Source organism: Callithrix jacchus, chromosome 8, assembly GCF_049354715.1.
Source record: "Callithrix jacchus isolate 240 chromosome 8, calJac240_pri, whole genome shotgun sequence".
NCBI lineage: Eukaryota > Metazoa > Chordata > Mammalia > Primates > Cebidae > Callithrix > Callithrix jacchus.
In genome coordinates, this window is record NC_133509.1 from 133,672,685 (window position 1) to 133,696,285 (window position 23,601).

At 44.6% G+C, this 23,601-nt stretch overlaps 1 long non-coding RNA gene across 1 annotated transcript; it reads left to right on the top strand.

Moving 5' to 3' along the window:
• Nucleotides 1–1,046: 1,046 nt before the first annotated feature.
• LOC144577518 (uncharacterized) lies at nucleotides 1,047–22,295 on the top strand. Its single transcript, XR_013521659.1, has 3 exons — nucleotides 1,047–1,184; nucleotides 15,177–15,401; nucleotides 22,082–22,295. It is a non-coding gene; the product is annotated as an uncharacterized LOC144577518 (long non-coding RNA).
• Nucleotides 22,296–23,601: the final 1,306 nt, after the last annotated feature.

Consider the following 23,601-nt stretch of genomic DNA (forward strand, 5'->3'; position numbering starts at 1 on the left):
TTCCTATGTTCTTTAATCACCCTTTCTCCATCTTTTTTCTTTTCTTTTCTTTCCTTTCTTGCTCTTTCTTTCTTTCTTTCCTTCTTTCCTTCCTTCCTTCTTTCTTTCTTTTCTTTCTTTCCTTCCTTCCTTCCTTCCTTCCTTCCTTCCTTCCTTCCTTCCTTCCTTCCTTCTTTCTTTCTTTCTTTCTTTCTTTCTTTCTTTCTTTCTTTCTTTCTTTCTGACAGAAAGTCTTGCTTTGTTACCCAGGCTCGAGTGCAGTGGAGCTCACTGTAGCCTCAACCTCCTGGGATCAAGCGATTCTCCCACCTCAGCCCCCAAGCAGCTGGGACTACAGATGTGCACCACCACGTCCTGCTAATTTTTTGTACTGTTTTGTAGAGATGGGGTTTCCCCGTGTTGCCCAGGCTGTTCTCAAACTAATCGGCTCAAGCTATCTGCCCTCTTCAACCTCCCAAAATGCTGGGATAACAGGTGTGAGCCACTACACCCAGCCCCACTCTCCATCTTTGAAACTGTCCCTACTTACTTGAGAGCAGTCTTGAAAGACTCTGCTCCTGTACTTCCATTTCTTTCTCCCTATTCCTATGCAAATAAGAATATGCAAGCTTCCCCATGGGCTCTCCGTCTTCCACCTTCAACATCTCTCCAGGGCTGCAGGGCTCTCGTCGTTCTCAGCATTCTCTTTGTCTTCCTGACTCCTGGGGACCTGTCTCCCTAATTTTTCTATTTTCCCCTTCTAGAGCCATGGGGGCCACTTTGAATGCTCCTGGCTCCATAACTCGTCACTATTACCTCGAAACCTCTGACAACAGCTCCTCCTCGGCACTCATTAACTCGGCTTCCCCATTAATTCATTAGCACTCGGGAATCCTGGCACGATCTTTCTCTTCCTCCCGCCGTCTCTGCCCTTACAAATTTCGTTTCTGAGGTTTCTCTCACATTCCGTTTATTGTGACATCATTTATGAAGTTCTCCCTAGACAGGAGAGGAGAGAAAAAATAACTATATATCATTTTAAATTGCTCTGGTTGGTAACTCTACATTTTAAGCATATCAAGGAAAAGAAGTGTCTAATGACAGGGCTACAAGTGGATAAAGAGCTGACAGGGTAATTGCACCACCAGATGCTTCCACGTACCAGTTAGCTGCTTCCCGGGCCTGTTTGAAGCAACGGGTGTCAGGTCAGTAATTAGGCTCTTTCAGACAAACTGGAAGTGCCATCTGATCTCCTATGAATACCCCCATCACTCTCACGTATGCCAAGTTCAATATGAAACACAACGTCACCATCCTTTCCCCGCAAGGCTGCCAGAAGTTCCCAGGGACATCTTCCCCCTTCACTCCCACACGACTTAATGAAGTCAGCGCTTCCCCCACCTGTCAAAGAACTTGCTCCCAGGATGGCAGTAGGATGGTGCCCATCGATAACTATAGCGCCCAACAGCAGCCTTGACTCTGCTTTTGATTCTTCTCTTCTGATTGCAGGCCGGCTGACATATTCACACTCAGACTTCTTTGTGTTCAATTCCTCATTTGATTTTCCAGTGTGGTTGCCTCCTTGGAATAGTACAAAGGGCAGACGAGCCTAGAGAACTGGCTGCAAGTCCCAGAGAAGCCACTCACTTGCTGTGGGGCGTGGGTCATGATCTGATGCCAATTGGATGTCTCCCCATTTATTGACACAGTTTGGGGTTAAGGAGGAAGGAATGGGACATGGGACTGGACAGAGCCATGGGATGACTGTGTAATTGGTGCTCCTGGAGAAAATAACCAAACATTCAACAGCATCTTAAAATTTTCTGAAATAGAGACTAGAAGAGTTCCATCTGCCCCAGCTCACTTTGCCCCTGTCCTTCTCCATATCATTTGCCTGTAGGTAGGAGAGCAGCAATTATTCACGGTGAACAGTCACAAGGTAGAGCAACAGCAGGGGATAATCCAGGTGAACCATCTCTGTTAGGGGGAGGATGGGGAACTCCAATATGACTGAGAAAAAGTGAACAGCTAATCCTTTAAAGTGTTTGAGATCAGTCATCTTTGGAGAGGTCTGTCGGCAGCCTTCTGGGTCAGGCTCCAGGCCAAGGGTAATCAGGGATAGAACACCAAGCAGGGTGAGAAAGGGCAAGAGAGACATCTTAGACATCCTCTGGTTTGCCCACACAAACTGTATCTCCCCCTTTTCTGATGATGAGCATCCATGACTTCTTTTAGGAAAATTTACTCTTCCACTCTCAGTCCATATGGTTCAGGCGAGATTGACTTACCCCATTCCCACACACCTGGGGATGAGTGTGATTCTCACTTGTGTCCAACAGAGAAAGCACTGGGATTTGGGGGGAAAGGAAGCTTTCTTTCTGATGATATTGCTGAGCTACTTCCAGCAACTAGATGGAACTAGTGGATGGCTTAGTGGGCACCAGAGGGAAAGAGAGTCCCTAAAAATAAAGCGAACATGGAGAAGATAGAGAGAATAATGCTGAACCAAGCCTGAATAATGCTATGCAGCCACTTGGGAGGACCACTGGACTTTCCAGCTCCAAAGTGCCACAAGTCTCCTTGTGTCTGGTTTAAGCCCATATCCATTGAGTTTAATTCACTGCCAAAGAATAGTCCTGACTAATAAGGTAGAATACAACTCATTCCTAAAGGGATTAAGTTCTGGTCAGCTCCATAAGAAGGACTCCTAGAACCTTTAGTCAAAACTAAAAATGAGTGTGGGTACCAGAATAAAGAAGAAATTTAGTTATCCAAACTAGGACATGAAACAAGTCATCAGGGGAATTGATTCTGAGCCCCAGAGGGTGAGGGTCTTCAAATGCCTCCCACTCAGGCCATAGTAGGATGGGTCTCTTGGTTGGGGCTGGGAGAGCAGCTATGAGGGTGCAGATGCTGGTTTCCATATTCGCACCGAGCCAGCCTGACCCAGGAACTTTGGACAGGCCGTTTTCTTCCTTTCGCCTTGGTTTTTCCACCTGTAAAATGAAGAGGCTAGATCATTTGTTCTTCAGATGCCCTTCCAGGTGCTAAATACAATAGCCTCCTACTCCCACCCAGGCGCACTGTGAAGCAGTGGCAAAACCAGAAGACATAAGCCCAGGATGGTGGTGAGAGCCTCAGAAGGACAGTTTCTGGGACCTGAGTGAAGGGTGTTTGAGAGCAGGGACTCTGACCTCTACACCCATCATGAAAATCTTCCATAGTTCCCTCACCTTTCAATACACCTTCCACATAGCTGTCAGAGAGTAGACCCTAAACACAAATGACATCTTCTTGTTTCTCTTATTTCTGTGACCATGCTTGGCCAAAAATGATATTTGTCCAGCTTGAGGATGGAACAACCTCAGAATTTTGTAAAACTCTCATATATAATACCCTTTTACATTCTTTAAAATGAAGATGTCAATGGCATCTATAAATGTTACACGGTATAATTTTATATGGTGCGAATTTTATTATCTTATTTTTATTTAAAGTTTCTACAGAATTGGTAGAGAAGCAAAGAACATGGAAAGTTAGGATGTGTACGTGTCAAGATGTGGGTATAAATGCATGGCGGCCTCTCATTTTTATGGTATCTTTGCCTCCATCTGATCCTATACTGAGTGTGCTATGTTGGCTCAAGTTTTGTGGGGTTTTTTTTTCTTTTTTTTTTTTTTAGACCGAGTTTCGCTCTTGTTACCCAGGCTGGAGTGCAATGGCACGATCTCGGCTCACCGCAACCTCCGCCTCCTGGGTTCAGGCAATTCTCCTGCCTCAGCCTCCTGAGTAGCTGGGATTACAGGCACACACCACCATGCCCAGCTAATTTTTTGTATTTTTAGTAGAGACGGGGTTTCACCATGTTGACCAGGATGGTCTCGATCTCTTGACCTCGTGATCCACCTGCCTCGGCCTCCCAAAGTGCTGGGATTACAGGCTTGAGCCACCGCGCCCGGCCTGGCTCAAGTTTTTAATAGCCGTGAAGAGTGGTTACTTGACTTCTTGATCATTGGAAAGTCCACTCGAGGTCTGGATATGCCAACACAGCATCTTGATGTTGATAACCACTGGTCCTAAGCTTAGCCTCCCAAAGAACTGCTACTAGGGTGGAACCCTGGGAGGTACAGTCAGATCCTGCAAGGAGCAGTTAGGAGAAATGTTGCTCCACCCATCTTCCCGTGTATTAATCTCCAGCCTGCACTTGGTTCACAGGTGTGGTCTGTCCACGGTGTGGCAGGCTTAGCAGACACCAAGCAGTCAGGTTTTCTCTCCCACCGCTCTTCAATCATGAGGCCATTTTTCAAAGAGTGTTCTATGAATATTAGCCTTTTCACAATGCCTTGCAGGAAACATTCTCTAGACAACCACCTTTTTGCTGGTTTCTGGACCAGATACCGAGGACACGAGCAGAAACTTTTTAGAGAAGATGGAAACTGAAGGAACACCTTGGAGAGACAGAACCACACATCGACAAGTTCAATATTAAGTGATAAATGCTGTGTACCCAATGCCACCAAGCTATGTACCACCAGACAAGGTCAAGTTGAAAGTACGGTTTTAAGGTGGGGAAGTAGGTATTCCTGGTAGAAGGAGGAGGAAAGCAAGTTTTTGAAAATGGTCAAATAGAACTTGAATTTGAGCAGATTTTCTTGATAATGTCTTACTATTTTCTATGACTGAGGCTTTTGGCCACCTATGGGAATGTTTCTGATGATGATGTGAAAATAGTCACTCTAGATTAATTTTTTTCTATAAAAGAATCTTATTTAGATGTTTAAGCAAATACAAAAGATCAAAGGACTGTAGAGCCACAATACTCATCATGCCACCATGTCAGAAGCAAGGCAGAGACTCTGTGGGCAGACACCTGTGAACCCACTGAAGGCTGAAGAGTTATACACAGAGGAGGGCTGGAGAGGCAGTGCTCCTAACCAGGTGGTAGGTTAGCCCCTCAGCCAACACTAGATACAGCAAGAAAAGAAACAGGGTTAGGAGGTGTACTGTGAGGAAGTGAGAGAAGCCAAAGATGAAGAGTATGTAGTCACACTCCTTGTTTTATGTGCAATTGCTGATTGAGTGAAAGAATGCTGTGGCCAGAGTTCCAATTTTCAAAGTTTTTGAAGTTGGCTCTCTTCAGCCTAGCATAGAACATATTGATTGAAAAATAGATCAGATTATTGAACCAATCAATAATAGCTATAAAGGTACAAAAAAGCCCCTTGCCTATCCAGGCACTGCTTAACGATCCCTGTTAGATACTGGTTGGTCAGTGGATGCTGATAATAAGTGAGCCCAGGGAAAAAGTAGCCACGAGGTGCTACTACAACAGCCACAGAGATTAAACTCGATACCAAGGGCATGAGGAAGAAAACGTCTAGAGTTTGCTGAAATTTCAACGAAATTAAAATTTTATTTTTAAACCTCACATATTGCCTATGGAGAAACATAGGAGGAGGAGTCAGTAAGTTAAACTCACTTGATTTTGAATTCAAGCTCAGTGATTTATCATCCAGTCACCTGATCTTTCAGATTCTCATTTTTCTCTTTACTGTCTGGTAAAATGGAGTTAACAAACCTCACCTCAGCAACGTAGCCAATGGTTCTTTGATTAAGATTCTATAATTGTTTGCAAAATGTACAAGAGGTGAGCGATGCCTTTCTGGAGATCCCATCCAAGAATATCAATTGTCTGAAGAAGTGTGGGCTGCAGGTTCTTGCTTGAGTTTTCAGTTGAAATAAGCAAAGCATCACCTAAGCTCCTGGATCATCATAGGCATTCAAGCAGCTGTAGTCAATATGGACCAGATTGTCACTGCTATGCTCAAATTCCTCCTGGAAAAACTTATTTGGGCCATAAATAAATATTGATCCTACGATCCCTCGGCTCTTAGTCTAAATTCTTAAGCTAAATCTGCATCCGTTTGAAATTAAAATAGGGAGATATAGAAGCCCTAGATTATCAACTCTTTTAATCTGAAAATCAAAGGAATTGTTCACTGGAGGATAGTGAAGTGCAGCTTTACTCAACGCTCAACTCTTAAACCCTACCAAAATTAGTACTATTTTTAAAAAGGAATGAGACTAAGACAGAAGATGCTACGAGGGTAGCAGCAGCACTAACCACAAGCTATGGAACACGCCTGTCACAAATCAACTAGCTTAAACCTAGGTGGCGGAGGATGCTAAGAAAGAAATGCTCCACCTTGGATCTCAAGCAGATTATGTTGTCTCTAAAATGCCAACTTTTTGAGCAATGTAGCCAGTGTGTAGCCAATGTGTAGCCAATCATTCTTCGAGTAAGATTCTAGAATTGTTTGCAAAGTATAGAAGAGGTGAGCAATGAGCTTCAGGAGATCCCATCCAAGAATATAAATTATCAGGGCCAGGTGCGGTGGCTCACACCTGTAATTCCAGCTCTTTGGGAGGCCAAGGCAGGCAGATCATGAGGTCAGGAGTTTGAGAGCAGCCTGGCCACCATGGTGAAACTTTGTCTCTACTAAAAATACAAAAAAATTAGCTAGGCATGGTGGCACATGCCTGCAGTCCCAGCTACTCAGGAATCTGAGGCAGGAGAATTGCTTGAACCTGGGAGTTGGAGGTTGCAGTGAGCCAAGATCAAGCCACTGCACTACAGCCTGGGTGACAGGCAAGACTCCAGCACAAAAAATAATAACAATAAAAAAAGAAAAAGAATATAAATTGTCTGAAAAAGTGTGGGCTGCAGGATTAATGGCTTTATTGTCTCTTCGCAGATGAATACTGTGGAGGTCAAAGGGATTCCAAGAGGGAGAGGAGGCAGGAATCCAAGGTGGCAGCACAGAGAATCTATGGCCTTGCTATTAGCCACCGCAGCACTTGAATGTTGAAAACTACACACACACACACACACACACACACACACACACACACGTCTTCTATCTTTTGGGATACTCACACACACACACACGTCTTCTATCTTTTGGGATACTCACACACACACACACGTCTTCTATCTTTTGGGATACTCACACACACACACACGTCTTCTATCTTTTGGGATACTCACACACACACACACGTCTTCTATCTTTTGGGATACTCACACACACACACACACGTCTTCTATCTTTTGGGATACTCACACACACACACATGTCTTCTATCTTTTGGGATACTCACACACACACACACACATACATGTCTTCTATCTTTTGGGATACTCACACACACACATGTCTTCTATCTTTTGGGATACTCACACACACACACACACGTCTTCTATCTTTTGGGATACTCACACACACACATGTCTTCTATCTTTTGGGATACTCACACACACACACACATGTCTTCTATCTTTTGGGATACTCACACACATACACACATGTCCTCTATCTTTTGGGATACTCACACACACACACACACGTCTTCTATCTTTTGGGATACTCACACACACACACACACACACGTCTTCTGTCTTTTGGGATACTCACACACACACACGTCTTCTATCTTTTGGGATACTCACACACACACACACACACGTCTTCTATCTTTTGGGATACTCACACACACACACGTCTTCTATCTTTTGGGATACTCACACACACACACACACACGTCTTCTATCTTTTGGGATACTCACACACACACACGTCTTCTATCTTTTGGGATACTCACACACACACACTCACATCTTCTATCTTTTGGGATACTCACACACACACACACGTCTTCTATCTTTTGGGATACTCACAAACACACACACGTCTTCTATCTTTTGGGATACTCACACACACACACACACATACACGTCTTCTATCTTTTGGGATACTCACACACACACACACACATACACGTCTTCTATCTTTTGGGATACTCACACATACACACACACGTCTTCTATCTTTTGGGATACTCACACACACACACACACATACACGTCTTCTATCTTTTGGGATACTCTCTCACACACACACACACACACACGTCTTCTATCTTTTGGGATACTCACACACACACACATACATGTCTTCTATCTTTTGGGATACTCACACACACACACACGTCTTCTATCTTTTGGGATACTCACACACACACATGTCTTCTATCTTTTGGGATACTCTCACACACACACACATCTTCTATCTTTTGGGATACTCACACACACACACACACACACGTCTTCTATCTTTTGGGATACTCTCACACACACACACATGTCTTCTATCTTTTGGGATACTCACACACACATGTCTTCTATCTTTTGGGATACTCACAAACACACACACACATCTTCTATCTTTTGGGATACTCACACACACACGTCTTCTATCTTTTGCGATACTCACACACACACGTTATCTTTTGGGATACTCTCACACACACACGTCTTCTATCTTTTGGGATACTCACACACACACACGTTATCTTTTGGGATACTCTCACACACACACACGTCTTCTATCTTTTGGGATACTCACACACACACACACACACGTCTTCTATCTTTTGGGATACTCACACACACACACGTCTTCTATCTTTTGGGATACTCTCACACACACACACACATCTTCTATCTTTTGGGATACTCACACACACACACACACGTCTTCTATCTTTTGGGATACTCACACACACATGTCTTCTATCTTTTGGGATACTCACACACACACACACACACACGTCTTCTATCTTTTGGGATACTCTCACACACACACGTCTTCTATCTTTTGGGATACTCACACACACACACACACACGTCTTCTATCTTTTGGGATACTCACACACACATGTCTTCTATCTTTTGGGATACTCACACACACATGTCTTCTATCTTTTGGGATACTCACACACACACACACACACGTCTTCTATCTTTTGGGATACTAACACACACACACACACATACATGTCTTCTATCTTTTGGGATACTCACACACACACACATGTCTTCTATCTTTTGGGATACTCACACACACACACGTCTTCTATCTTTTGGGATACACACACACACGTCTTCTATCTTTTGGGATACTCACACACACACACACGTCTTCTATCTTTTGGGATACTCACACACACACACACACACATGTCTTCTATCTTTTGGGATACTCACACACACATGTCTTCTATCTTTTGGGATACTCACACACACACACACACACACACATACACGTCTTCTATCTTTTGGGATACAGGACATGCCAGGTATTGTGAAGAGGATGAAAGATTCAGTTTGTTCCACTTGAAGCTTCCATCCGTCCCAGTTCACGTTTCCCCCGTCCTTCTTCATATCATTTGTCCATAGGTAGGGTGAAACAAATTTTGGACATAGAAAATATTAATAATATTAAAAAAAGAAAAGAGCTATAAAAAAGAGATGGGTAGGAGCCAGGCATGGTGGCTCACACCTGTAATCTCAGCACTTTGGGAGGCGAAGGCAAGGGGATCACTTAAGCCTAGGATTATGAGACCAGCCTGGGCAATACCATGAAACCCTATCTCTGCAAAAAAAAAAAAAAAAAAAAAAAAAAAAAAAAAATTAGCTGGGTATGGTGGCAAGCACCTGTAGTCCCAGCAGCTACTCGGGAGTCTAAAGTGGAAGGATCTCTTGAGATCAGGAAGTCAAGGCTGCAGTGAGCTGTGATTGTTGCACTGCACTCCAGCCTAGGTGACAGAATGAGACCTTGTCTAAGAAAGAGAGAAAAAGAGAGGAACATACACACACACACACACACACATATACATATATGTGAATGTATTTATATATATTCATGCTGAATATACATATCCATATCTATATATTTATATCTATAGATATAGATGATATAAATAGAGAGAGATAGAGATAGATGTCAGGAGAAATTACCCATAGGGATAAAAAATAGCTCACAAAATAATTATACATAGCTTTGAGGGGTTTTTCTCTACAGAATTGAATTCAAGGAAGTTATACAATGGTGCAAAGAAGAGATTTTCAGATGTAAAAAGAGGTGATAATCTGGAAAAAATAAATGCAAAATAAAATGATACTAGAGATGAAAACCATTTTGGAAACAAGAAAAACAGATAAACACAATTGAGAACAAAAAAACTTGGAGAATAAACTTTACAAAACAGCATGAAGTAAAACAAACAAAAAAAGGCAAGAAAAATGATTACAGAGAGAATAATAACATATAAGAGCTAAACAAGAGCCAACAAATGTATAATTGGTGCTTCTGGAGAAAAAGACCAAACAAACTATTCATGGCATCTTAAAAAAAATTTGAAATAAAGACTAAAATCTACAAAACAAATAACATATTACATTTCAGGAAAAAAAGTAATAAAATCCTAGTGATACGACTGACCCTCAAAGAGAAATAAAAAAATCATGAAGACATCTAAACAAGAGAAGCAATTTACCCAGCATGAACCTCAGCTATTCAATGTCAGAAGAGAGGTAACCATTACAAACAAAAATTTTTAGGGAAAACAATGTAAACCCTAAATTGCGTACAGAACAAGCTAGTCTTTAGCCATAAAAACAATAGATGCTATCTAAGGATGGAATAACTTGAGGACTCTAGCAGCTCTGACTCATCATTTTAAAATCTGCTGAATTGGCTGGGCTCAGTGGTTCATGCCTTTAATCCCGGCACTTTGAGAAGCCAAGGTGGATGAATCACAAGGTCAGGAGTTTGAGACCAGTCTGACCAGTCAGTTTTACATGGTAAAACCCTGTCTCTACTAAAAATACAAAAATTAGCCAGGCGTGGTTGTGCTAAAAATACAAAAATTAGCCAGGCATGGTGGTGCATGCCTGTAATCCCAGCTACTCAGGAGGCTGAAGCAGGAGAATCACTTGAACCTGGGAGGCAGAGGTTGCAGTGAGCCCAGATCACACCACTGAACTCTAGCCTGGGCAACAGAGCAAGACTCCAAAGAAAAAAAAAATCTGCTGGACAATAAACCCAGTTAACAATGCTGGGAATGAAAAAACAAACTCGGCTGGGTGCACTGGCTCATGCCTGTAATCTCAGCACTTTGGGGGCCTAGGTGGGCGGATCACTTGAGGTAGGTAGTTCAAGACCAGCCTAGCCAATATGGTGAAACCCCGTCTGTACTAAAAATGCAAAACTTAGTTGAGTGTGGTGGTAGTGTGGGCCTGTAATTCCAGCTACTCAGGAGGCTGAGGCAGGAGAATGGCTTGAATCCAGGAGGCTAAGTTTGTGGTGAGCCAAGATCATACCACTGCACTCCAGCTTGGGCGACAGAGCAAGACTCCATCTAAAAAAACAAAATAAAAAACTCAGGAATGGAGAAACTATGTTAAGAAGATGAATAAAAGGCATTGAATCCATTCAAATGTAAAGATGACATTAAACAATTGTAAAAAGTATAATTAACAAACTCCTAAGTGTGAAAAACATATAAACTATAAAAATGATGTAAATTAGTAATATAACCGACAAAACTCAGTGACTGAAGGAAGGAATAAAAGAAAGTATAGACATGTTAGTTTTTTTGTCTTTTATAGCAAAGATCAGTAGATACTCTTAAGTTTGAGAGGTTCTTCTAACAATTCTTCAAATTTTTTCCATATGAATCCCATTTTTAGATGAAGAAACATGCCTATAAATCAAGTTCTTCAGTTTCTTGCTGCTGTTGTAGTGAAGTAAAAATATGCATTTGATTTTTATAAAAATCAGAATTGTAATTTTTTTCTGGCAATACATACTCTTTCTAGCTATATTTTAACTTGTTTCCTATTATATACACAAAAGTGTCCAAACTAATGATTTCCAAATGTTTGATGATGGTTACTTCTGCGTGATTTGAAATGACATTTTTAAAAGTTCCTTTTCACTTAACTGCTTGCATTTTTTCTTAATTATCAGAATTTTTAACAAAAGAAAAATTGTTTATTCCCACCCAGCAAATGCCATCCCCATTGTCTCAGGGTTTCTTGGACACAAGTTACATGAGAACCACTTAAGTGCTCATCTAATGCTCTACTTTACTTGTCAATCAAAAACAATTCCCTCCCATCATTCTTTAGTGAGCCCTGTGACCAGCCAGAGGCATCTGATCCCTGGAGCTGCTGGCCCTTGAGAGGAAAGGCTAATAAAGAGCCATCCTGGCCCAGAGGCCCCCATGTTCCTCCTGGGTCACCCCTCCACAACAGTGTCCAGTGTCTTTTGTCCATGTCCTGCAGGGCCCATAAAATGCATGCACTGCAGCCTCCCTGCTCCTACAACCCCTTGGGCACCGGTGCCTCTTCCTGAATGCTCTAAGTTTGTGCTGAATTTAGATCCTTTGCTTTTTCTTTGGCTAAAGTGCTGTTTCCCCAGATCTGCACATCTCATCACCTATTCCACCCCAGCCTTGAAATCTTTAGCCCCTTCTTAGCACTCATCACTATCTGAAACCATCTCATCATTGATCCTTTTACTTGTTCATTGTATCTTTGCTCCAACCACCTCCCTCAAGAATTCAGGAGAGGAAGGGGGCACCTCCGGCTTGTTCACTGCTGTATCACCAGTGCCTGAACTGCTACTGGCATATACTAAGCACCCAATAAATACATGCGGAACCAGGGCTGGCTTCATGGACACATGACAGGTTCCATTGCACGTGGCCCCAAGTTCAGAATGATCCTACACTTGAATTCATTAATTAAGCTCTGCAGTTATGGTCTTGAAATTTTTAACAATTTTGAAGAAAGAGTTCTATATTTTTATTTGTCCCATAAATTATGTAGTTAGATCTATATGAACAAATGAATGAATGAATGAATCCTACCTAAGCAATCTTGGGCAGGTCACTACAGACTCAAAGCCTGTTTTCTGAAAGGTAGGAACAGTAACCCTTCCAGTGCCTGATTCACAGAGCCCAGAGCCTCGTAGGATCACAACACAGAACTTAAGGAAAGCCTGCCCAAGCAGAATTCTTCAAGACATGTACCTACCGGACACAGAGCTCCTCTACCTAACTAACCAGGCTCAACCTACACTTCTTCAGCTTTAAGCAGATTTTTTTTTTTTTGAGAAAGAGTTTCGCTCTTGTTACCAGGCTGGAGTGCAATGGCGCGATCTCGGCTCACCACAACCTCCGCCTCCTAGATTCTGGCAATTCTCCTGCCTCAGCCTCCTGAGTAGCTGGGATTACAGACATGTGCCACCATGCCCAGCTAATTTTTTGTATTTTTAGTAGAGATGGGGTTTCACCATGTTGACCAGGATGGTCTCGATCTGTTGACCTCGTGATCCACCCGCCTCGGTCTCCCAAAGTGCTGGGATTACAGGCTTGAGCCACCGTGCCCGACCTAAGCAGATTTTTTTAACTTCAAAGGAGCTTTCCTTACACTGTTTCCTGTTTGAAATGCCACCCTGTTCCCTCCCTGGCTGGCTGCTTTAGAAAGCCTTCCCATCACAAGAGGATTAATCGACCCTCCTCTGAACCCCCTCAAAATTCTTTGCTTGTGTTTTTCACAGTGCCGTTACCCTTTTAGGCAGGGACTGTCATTTATTCATTTCATATACCTCTCTTGCTTTTCTACTCAATGCCATGTGCTGTGATTGACACCTGGGAGCCAGAGAAGCCTGAGGCTGCACCTGGCAGGACAGACACAGATCCCATCTCTTCTGCCACTGCTGATGAGCCCATAGGAGGTGCTCCATAATCATCTGTGGAATGATTGAATGACTCAGAGTTAGGATTGCGACTTGGGGGACCTTGCATCTAACCAAGACTTTGCCACTAATCTGCAGTACAACCTGGGAAAAATCCATGGTCCTCTCGCATGCACAGTTTCTCCTTCTGCAAAATAGGAAGATGGAAGGGTCAGACTAGAATACCCCTTTCTTGGTTTCTTTTTGTCTAAACCCAAGCGTCCACAAATAGCGGATCAAACAAATGGCAACAGAAGCAGCATCGCAAGTAGCATCTCCTCCAGTCTTAACAAAAACCTTGTAAAATAGAGAATTATTCCAGTTTTTCAGAGGACAAATGCATGGCTTAGAGAATTTAAATACATTTTCTCCCTGCTGCACAACTTACAAATGACCATTCCAAGATTAGAATTTACCTACCTGCCTCCAAAGCCCATGTGTCAAGCCACTCTACAAGGCTTCTAATCCAATTCACTCCTATCCAATCCAATCTAATCTTCGGTCCTCAGGCCCCTGGCTGGTCTCTAAACAAAAAGCCCGGTTGGATTAAGAATAGAAAGCATAAGACCCTGCACATTGCAAGTAGTTTTCCCCCGATCACCATCTAGTTGGCCAGGATTTGAAAGCAGGGGATTCCTCTCTTGTGGCTCGCATGAAGCACTCACTGAATCCATGGGAGTCAGTCTCCAGGGCCCTGCTGTAAATCACTCCCACGACATAGAAAGCCTGGCACTCACATCCATATGGGTCAAATAGAAGAGGTGCTCTTGCCCCGAGAACCTGGATTCCACATTCTCTGTCCATTGATCCAAGGTATCCACTCAGGTGCTTGAGTTGGTGACAAAAGAGCTCCCCATAGGGCTGTCAGGAAGCCGGTCATGTGATGGATCCTCTGTGTGTAGCTCTGGCCCTTTCACCAGCCTCACCCTCTGACAGTTATTACTGCTGCAATAAATCCTTCAGTAAAACAAACAGGCACACTGTAAATCTATTAGTCTGGGCACTCTCTGTTACTTAATGTAACGGCTAGTCTTAAACAGGTAACTACTGCAGTAAATAAACCGGTTTATTTAGGCACTGTCAGCCCTAAGTGTTCACGGGGGCCTGGAGAAATGGCATTGGCCTTTATAAGCATGATATATGCCTACATAAATTACACTTGCCCACTCAGATATTTGATGGTAACACACCACCTGGGAAGAGTGAGGCAGCTCAAAACATCTCTGTAAACTTCAAAAAGTCTATTTACGGGAGACGTAGTACTTTATATGAAACTCTCTATGTAACTAGAATTTGTATATGTGGTCTCAGTATAAAATAAACTGGTAGCTTGAATTTGCATATTATGGGAACGCATGCAAAATTGACTAAGATTTTCTGCCGAGCTGTTTGCAGAGGACTAAATGCAGAACAGAAATAAGAAAGAAAGAAAACCAGGCCAATGTCTCGGCATTTCCAGACACCAGGTTCAAGCAAATAATAAATCCTGGGCCTCTGTGCCAGGCTCTGTGCTACGCTATCTATAAAAATATTTGTTGGATCCTTTTATAGGACTGCCATGAGAAACGTCATCGCAAACTGGGTGATCACTTAAGGACAACAGAGATTTATCCTCTCACAGTTCTAGAGGCCAGAACTGCGAAGTCCAGGTGTAGAGTTCTTTTCTGCCTCTCCCTGGTTTCTTTTATGGCCTTGCATCCTTTGTACTCCTGGGATTACAGCTGCAAAGCTCCAATCTCGGCCTCTGTCTCCACATGGCCTTCATCTCTACGTATGGTAAGTGTTCCCCCAACCCCACCTCAAAACAGTCTGAGCGTCTGAGAAGGACGTGAATTTGGGGGGACACTGTTCAACCCTGGACGGATACCTACCCTGCACCAAAGTGCTTTGAACCATGTTATCTCGTTGTACCCTTGCAACACCACGGTGGGTAGGAATTCTCATGCCCATTGTACAGACGAGGACCCTGAGACTGAGAGAGATTGAATAACTTCCGGAACATTTTAGGGCCAGTAGTTCATAGAGCCGGTGTTCCAACTCAGCTCTGATTCCAGAATCCCCAGGGCACTGAAAGACGATTCTCTGAATAGTGCTTGATCCATATGAAGCTTCCTTTAGAACACACTCTTTAAAAAGCAGTGTGCATGCAGGCGTGCATGTGTGTCTGTGTGTTTAATGGGGATAATTTCACTGAAAAACATAGTTTGAATTGTTTAAAGGACAATTGCAAAAGCTAAAAGAGTGGAGGCCAGGAGAAGAAGACAGTATGTAATAGAATTAAAGTTTTCTCCAGGCCATATTTGGATTCAGTTGCCTGCTACTCAGAGCCCTGAAAATAAATGTACTGATAAATAATTATTTCCTGCCTCACACATAACCAAATATGACTGTGCCTGGCCTGGTGGCCAAGCAGACAACCCATTGTTCAAATGCCTGGCCCCACTCCCCCTGGCTTCAAAAAAAATGTGGCTTCACTTTCCTGTGAATCCCAACTCAAAAAATAGAATGGCACACCGTCAGCAAATGCCTCACGTTGGCTCGCCGCTGCCCAGCCCTGGGATCAATTAGATAAATAAGGAGCAATGAGGCTTCCTCCGAATAAGGTCAGGAAAACAGTCTCCTCTGGGTCTGGTGATCCTGCCACCTTCTGCTTGAGACATGAGCCCTACAATTGGGCAGCATCCCATTGACAGCCACTCTTCTCCACAGAGTGGCCACTGGAAGGTACAATGTGACAACCCACAGCACCTTGCCTCGGGGTAAATTCTAAGTGAGAGTCAGGACAATGGGTATCAGCTAGTCCCACCCAGGGAGGCAAAGTGCAAGGACAACAGCAACAACAACAAAATGCATGGGATTTTGGGGACAAATTGGTCTCGATTTAACACCTACTGTGCTGCACACCGGCCTTGTGATCTTGATCAAGTCACTTCACCTCCGTAGTGTCTGCTTCTTTGTATAACCTATCTATAGGTCAAATGAGCTAACACTGCTAAAATGCTTAGCCTGGGGTATCCCTTTTTCCCTACTCCACAAATAGGGAAACCAAGGTGAAGGTTGATCATTTAATGGTAGAGTCAAGATTCCATCCCAGGTCTCCATGACAGTCAAGTTTGTGCTGTCCACAGTGGAAGCATCTTATCTCCCTATAGGATGCTGCCTTAAATAGGTATATGTTGGCCCCAGTATCTGTACTCTAGAGTGATCTTAATTCTTAACCCTGAAACTATCTGTGTGCATGCCCATCTGCCCCACTAGACCATAAGCTTCTCAAGAGCATAACACACTTATCTCAGTACACCAGGTGCCCAGCGGACAGTATGCTGAGGTTTCTAATGAATACTTACTGAGTGACTGAAGTGGATAGAAACTCTTCTCACGTCCCATAGCACCCACACTTCCCCCGCCCCCCTCTGCCACGGCCAATGGCCAGGGCCATTCTGGGGCATGACCACTTGTCTACATGTCCTTCTTCAGAAGACTCTAAGAGCCATGGCGTTGCATCTAAGTTGCCCTAGGTCACATTTCTACAATGGAATGGAATGCAATGCCTAGCACCTAGTAGGTGCCCCAGAGCTAGTAGCTGAAGAGGGGTTGACATCTACGTGACGGCGCACTGGAGGAAAGGAGGGGAGAGTGGATTGATTGTTGATTGATCGATGTTTCATTTTTATTTTAATTTAGGGGAGTACATGGTAAGTGTACCTATTTATGGGGTACCTGAGATGTTTTGACATGGGCATGCAATGTATAATAATCCCATCACGTCCAATGGGTTCTCCATCCCCTCGAGCATTTATCGCTTGTATTACAAACAGTCCAATCACGCTCTTTTAGTTATTTTTAATGTATAATTAAAAACGATGGACTACGGCCACCCTGTTGTGCTATCACATTCTAAGTCTTATTTACTCTTTCTACGTGAATTTAATTTTGTGGAACACATACCACGTGCCAGACGCTGTACCTGGAGCCTCTTCCCTGTTAATCGTCACAGGTTAATCGCAACCTAGGTACAGGCACACAGCAGACATCATCCCCATTTCTGCAGATGAGTAAGATCGAGTTTGGAGACCTGAGCCAACCTGTTCAAGACCACACAGCGAGTGACTGTCAGAGTTCAAACGCAACTCCCATCAGACTGCAAAACCCTGACAATGCCACAGTGTTTCTTCGAAATCCTGAAGAAAAAGTTGCTTGCTTTGTCATTTCTCCTAGAGCCAGCTGGGAGGTTCTCCCTCTCTGAATCTCTGCCATTGCTGGTGGGAGGAACCATGGGGGCCAGCCTGGCTGAATGATGGATTGTGCTCGATGCAGGAACAAGGGAAGGACTAGGTCTTCCCACCAACACCCCTGCGATCCTAAAGGGCTGTTGGTGGGAAGACCTAGTTATTTTGCACAAGCCTGGACCCCTTGGACTTCAGGGCCAGAGAACTGTGTGTGCAGGGACATAGGAGTACCCCCTCCCAGAGCCCTGCAGGGAGATGGAGCCATGTGCCGGCGTGAGTTGAGCCTCGTGCATTGGTGCATGTCCCTGTGGCTGGCTGCCACGAGCCAGGGGATGGAATGCTGCTTGTGGTGGCCATGGTTTCTATAGGCATGTGGAAGTCCACTTCACAGCTTGACATCCAGCCTCCACATCTGCGCCTGCTCAGCAAGGAGCCCCGGTGCAGGAGCAGGGGGACTGCTGGGCAGTACTGGGGATCCATGAAGATAAACTGATGTCCAGAGGTATCCAGAGGAGGAGGATCAGCAGCCACAGTATTAAACAGAGATTGAGCATGGGTTAGGCCCTCAGCCAGGCTTCTTACTCTCCCCACCCCATGCAAGCCCCAAGGCAATGCCTTGACGGCCATTTTGCAGATGAGAAAACTGAGGGCCATCAGACACTTAGAGAAGAAAATGATGGAGTGGAGTGTTTCTATTCCACCCTGAATATTAACATTGGGAGCAAGAAGCTTAAACTTGAATCTGGAGATTTCTTGATCAGATCGAGAATAATCTGAGAGTAAACCTGGAGAAAGGGGACCTATACTGTCCCATTGTTTCCTCGTTGTGAAACCCAGCAGGGTACAAGTGTTCACCAACATGCACTGTTTTATTGAATTCCCTTCTTTATGCACTTTGAAGAGAACTGGAAACCTCACGTAGTGCTCTGACTTCACGTAGCGGTTTCTTCGGGGGCTAGATAGTGTGCTCTAAAAGTTATATGTATTTGTCCACCTGCAGATTTTTGTCCCAGGTTTTCAAAATCACACCAGGCATTGTATAAAGCATGTGGCCATACATGGGCTCCCATATTTGTGAAGTAGAACCGCACCCATCTAATGGTGAGAAAAAGAGACTCAGAGAGCCAGGAACACTGGCCAGGGCTGGAGAGCAGCAGAGGGCAGACTCTGTTCCCTCCTCCAAAGTGCTTTCCCCAGAAGGGTCTGGATTCTGTGGTCCAGGGAAGCTCCTCAGAGACTCTCTTGTTTGCTCGCCACCCATGAGGTCTGTGGTCTCCAGTTCTCCCCTGGGTCTGCTTCCAGATTCCTCTACAGACATGACCTGAGCAAACTGAACCTCCCTCTCCCTCCTGCTTCTCCTCATTCTCATCTCCAGCATGCTGGACACATCAGCCTAAGATGTCTTTCCAACTAGGCCAGTCCTGAGCTGCAGGAAAACGGGAAACCACTCACCACCTCAGACCCATCCAGACTCCGGAAACCAGGCAGAGACAGTGGCAGTCCTGATCGTGGCGTCAGCCCCGAGACACACCCCAACACAGGCAGCCTCTTCCTGTCTCCTCCCAGGCACTGCCCACCCCTCCCACTGCAGGCCAAGGGCCTGGCCCAATGAATGGAGACAGGAGAACATGCCTTTAGATCCCCCAGAAACAACCCCCAGCCAGAGTGGGCTGCGAGGCTGATCCTGGATGGAAATCTAAAAAGCTAAGCAGCCCTGTGTTATGAGTACTGTCTTTCGAGCCATGTGGACATCAGTTTCTACCCAGCCTCACCACTCTGTAGCTGTGAAGCCTTGAGTGGACTTCGTCTGTCCTGATGATTCCTGCAAGATGGCGTGATGCCTATTTTGAAGGACCATGGTGGAGACACACACCGTGAGATTGTGTTTGAACAACCCAGTCCAGCACCTGGCAAGTGGCACGTGCTTATTTGTCCCAAAGAATCTTCAGAGGTGCTCTGGGAGGAGGCTGTTTTTGGTCCCATTTTACAGTCAAACTGAATCCAGGTCTATGTGAATTGTAGTGGAAGAAGCATAGACTTCAGAATCAGGTGGATATGGATGGAAATCCCAGCCTTGTCATTTGCTAGTTTGGAGCTGATAAATGTGATTGTTTAGTCCACATCTACCACTGTGCTTGAGCAGATCACCTCACATTCCTAAGTCACACCCTTCGGATGGTGTGCTAGCGTCTGTTCTACAGTGGAGGCATTTGAGGCCCAGGGAGTTTGCCTAGTGTGCCCAAGCTCCTACCCGAGAGTGGAAGAGCTGACATTTGACTTGGGTGTCTATGGCTTGCGGGCAGATCTCGGTAGCCCTCCAAGCTCCATCTCCTTTGGTGTAATGTGTCTAAAAATCTCTCTGTGCAGGCTTTGGCAAAGAATTCACAGCACCTGGTGCTCCAGGGAATTTAGGTAGAACAAAATTTGAAATGCTCAAGGAGCTGGGGTCTGCACGGGAATGGTGCTGAATCAGCAATGCCCATGACAGAAGAGATGGCTCAACCCCTTGAAGCCTCTTGCAACTAACTCCTTTGCCTCTGAAGGGCCAACTGTTGCCCTGTGAAGATCCACACATTTGCAGACCCCAGCCCAGAACTCAAAGGCCAGCTAACAGGATGGGAGTTCCTCAGAAAGTTAAACATGAAATTATCATGTGATCCAGCAATTTCTCTTCTGGTAATATACCCCGAAGAATTGGAAGTGGGAACTGGAATGCAGATTTGTACACCCATGTCCATAGCAGCACTGTTCACACTAGACAAAAGGTAGAAGAAACCCACGTGTCCATCCATGGTCAAATGGATAAACAAAATGTGGTATACACACGATGGAATATTATACAGCCTTTAAAAGGAAGGAAATTGTAACACATGCTACAATACAGACACACCTTAACAGCATTGTGCTGAGTGAAGAAAGCCAGTCACAAAAGGACAAATTCTGCATAATTCCACTTACAGGAAGTCCACAGAGTAGCCAGATTCAGGGAGACAGAAAGTAGAATGGTGGGTGCCAGGGGCTGGCAGGAGGGGAAATCAGGGGCTGTTTAGTGGGGACAGAGCTCTGCTTTGGATAATGAAAAAATCTTGGAAATAGTGATGGTGGTTGTACAATATTCTGCATTGTACATTTAAACATGGTTAAAATTATTACTTTCATGTTATGAGTATTTTACCATAATTAAAAAAAAAAGAAAAGGCCAGGTGTGGTGGCTCACACTTGTAATCCCAGCACGTGATCTGAGGCTGAGGCAGGCAGATCACGAGGTCAGGAGTTCAGGCCCAGCCTGACCAAAATGGTGAAACCCTGTCTCTATTAAAAATACAAAAATTAGCTGGGTGTGATGGTACACTCAGCTACTCAGGAGGCTGAGGCAGGAAAATCACTTGAACCTGTGAGGCAGACGTTGCAGAGCAGAAATCACGCCACTGCACTCAAGCTTGGGTGACAGAGCAAGACTCTCACTTCAGAAAAAAAAGAAGAAGAAGAGGAGGAGAAAAGAAAGAAGGAAAGAAAGGAAAGAGAAAGAAAGGCAAGGCAGGGCAGGGCAGGGCAGGGCAAGGCGAAAATGTCAGCTGAATGAATTTACCTGGGATTCTCCTCTCAAGAGTTCACATCTGCACCTGCATGAGATGGTGCCTTGATGGTGTGATTGGCAGCTCAGCACGTCCTTGTGTGGCCCCTGTGGAAAAGCTCCCTACACAAGGGGGCTGACAGGAGAGAGGGTTTTGACCCTGGGGACCCTCCAGGAAAGTCCCACATGCTGCCCTGGCCTGGCCCCCAGGAACCCGCCCCCTCGGTGACCCTCAAGGTCCTCTCTTTCCACAAGCCGTGTCCCTGTAGATGGGATGGGGATGCCCCTGGAGAATTAGGGTGCAAGGAGATGGAGCCACTTTTAGTGGGAGAAAAGAATTTTGGAACAAAGTTAGACAGGTTGGTTCAGATTTTCTCGGAAGGTGGGGAGGAAGGGTTAATGAGCAAAAGAAAGATCCATGTTTCTCCCTGAAATTTTAAGTCACAGATTTTAATGCAATGAAGCTGTGGAGTGTGAGCTGGGAATCTTTGATGAAAATGAATTCAGCAAGACCAACGCCTTCCACATGGACTGCACCTCCACAGAGCACCCAGCCTGCTTGCAGAGGCTCTGGTCTCCGCTTACTCCCAGAAGGAGTGGGAGGGCTGGGTGTGGGGCCTCCTCTAGTTCCTTTAACTAACTTTCTTTTTCAGGAAAAAAATTCGACTAAAATGAAGCAAAATAAGAAGCTGTGGGGAGTAAATCTGATGTGTTTAGACCCCAGTGAGCAACAGTCTTCCAAGTCAAGAGTAGTGCTAAGAGCATGTGACTGTGACATAAACCTCCCCCTGCACCCCATCTTCACTTGTACGTGGCCATGTGCAAACTGTATCTGCACACGCACACACTGAGCATGAGTTCATTCATCCAGTTGCACTCTGGCTTCATTTCATATTGTCATAAAATCCATTTGATAAAATTTAGGTCTTTGGTATTTGATTTAGTAAGACTGTGTTTGTGTGTGTGTGTGTGTGTGTGTGTGTGTGTGTGTGTGTACGTGTATGTGTGTACATATGTGTGTGCAGCTATCTTGCCAGTACACGGGCAGAGTTTTACAGCTGTTTTCCTTTTTTTTGAGACAGAGTCTTGCTTTGTCACTCAGGCTGGAGTGCAGTGGTGTGATTTCAGCTCACTGCAACCTCTGCCTCCCGGGTTCAAGCAATTCTCCTGCCTCAGCCTCCTGAGTAGCTGGGACTATAGACACACGCCATCACACTCAGAAACTTTTTGTGTTTTTAGTAGAGACAGAGTTTCACCATGTTGGCCAGGCTGGTCTTGAACTCCTGACCTCATAACCCACCTGCCTCAGCCTCCCAAAGTGCTGGGATTACAGGCATGAGCCACCGTGCCCAGACCAGAGCTTTACATTTATAGATGCAAGCCTTCCCCACAGCTAAAAGGAACCAGCACTCTCTAATCCAGAATATATTTCCAGAGAGAAACAGAGCCTTGGAGTTTGTTAACTTGTCCAAGGTTATTTAAGAAGCTTTCCATCCTGCTCATCGACATGACCTTGACACTGTTCTCGGGCCTCTGCTCAAAGAGCGACTTGAACCTGAAGACTGGACCCAGTGAGCTGCCCCAGAGCCAGCCAGCCTTTTTAATCTTTATCTACGATGCTGCACTGTTTTAGCGAATACATTTTTAAACAGCAGTTGTGCCCCTCAGACCCTATCTTCTAGAAATAAGTCAGCACCTCGATATGACATTTATGACAAAGCGGGGAATTGTTTTTACTCAAGATTCCATTCACACTTGTTTCACCGACATCCACTAATTTTTGAATCATAATATTTCCTTCTGTTTTTAACCAGAGTCCTGCTCTGGGTCTTCTACACCCTATCATCAAGGCTTAATTTTTCAGCAGTTTTTTTTTTTAAGAAAAAAATCAATAAATTGTTTGTGATTTCTCTAACTGAGACCACATGGCTACAGTGTAGAAATTCAACATTTACCTTGAACAGTAAATCCATTCCGTCAGCCACTATGATGTGGGAGTTGTTATGAAAAGATAATGATCTCTTTCCAGGCACACATACACACACACACAGCGGTTAAAACCGGCTTCCATAGAGAAGACGCCTGGTGTGTTTCACTGGCTCTTTCTAGCACTCCGCAGGGCGCCGCGTGCACATCCACAGTACGCAGACGTTTGGCGGTGTTCACTTGCCCC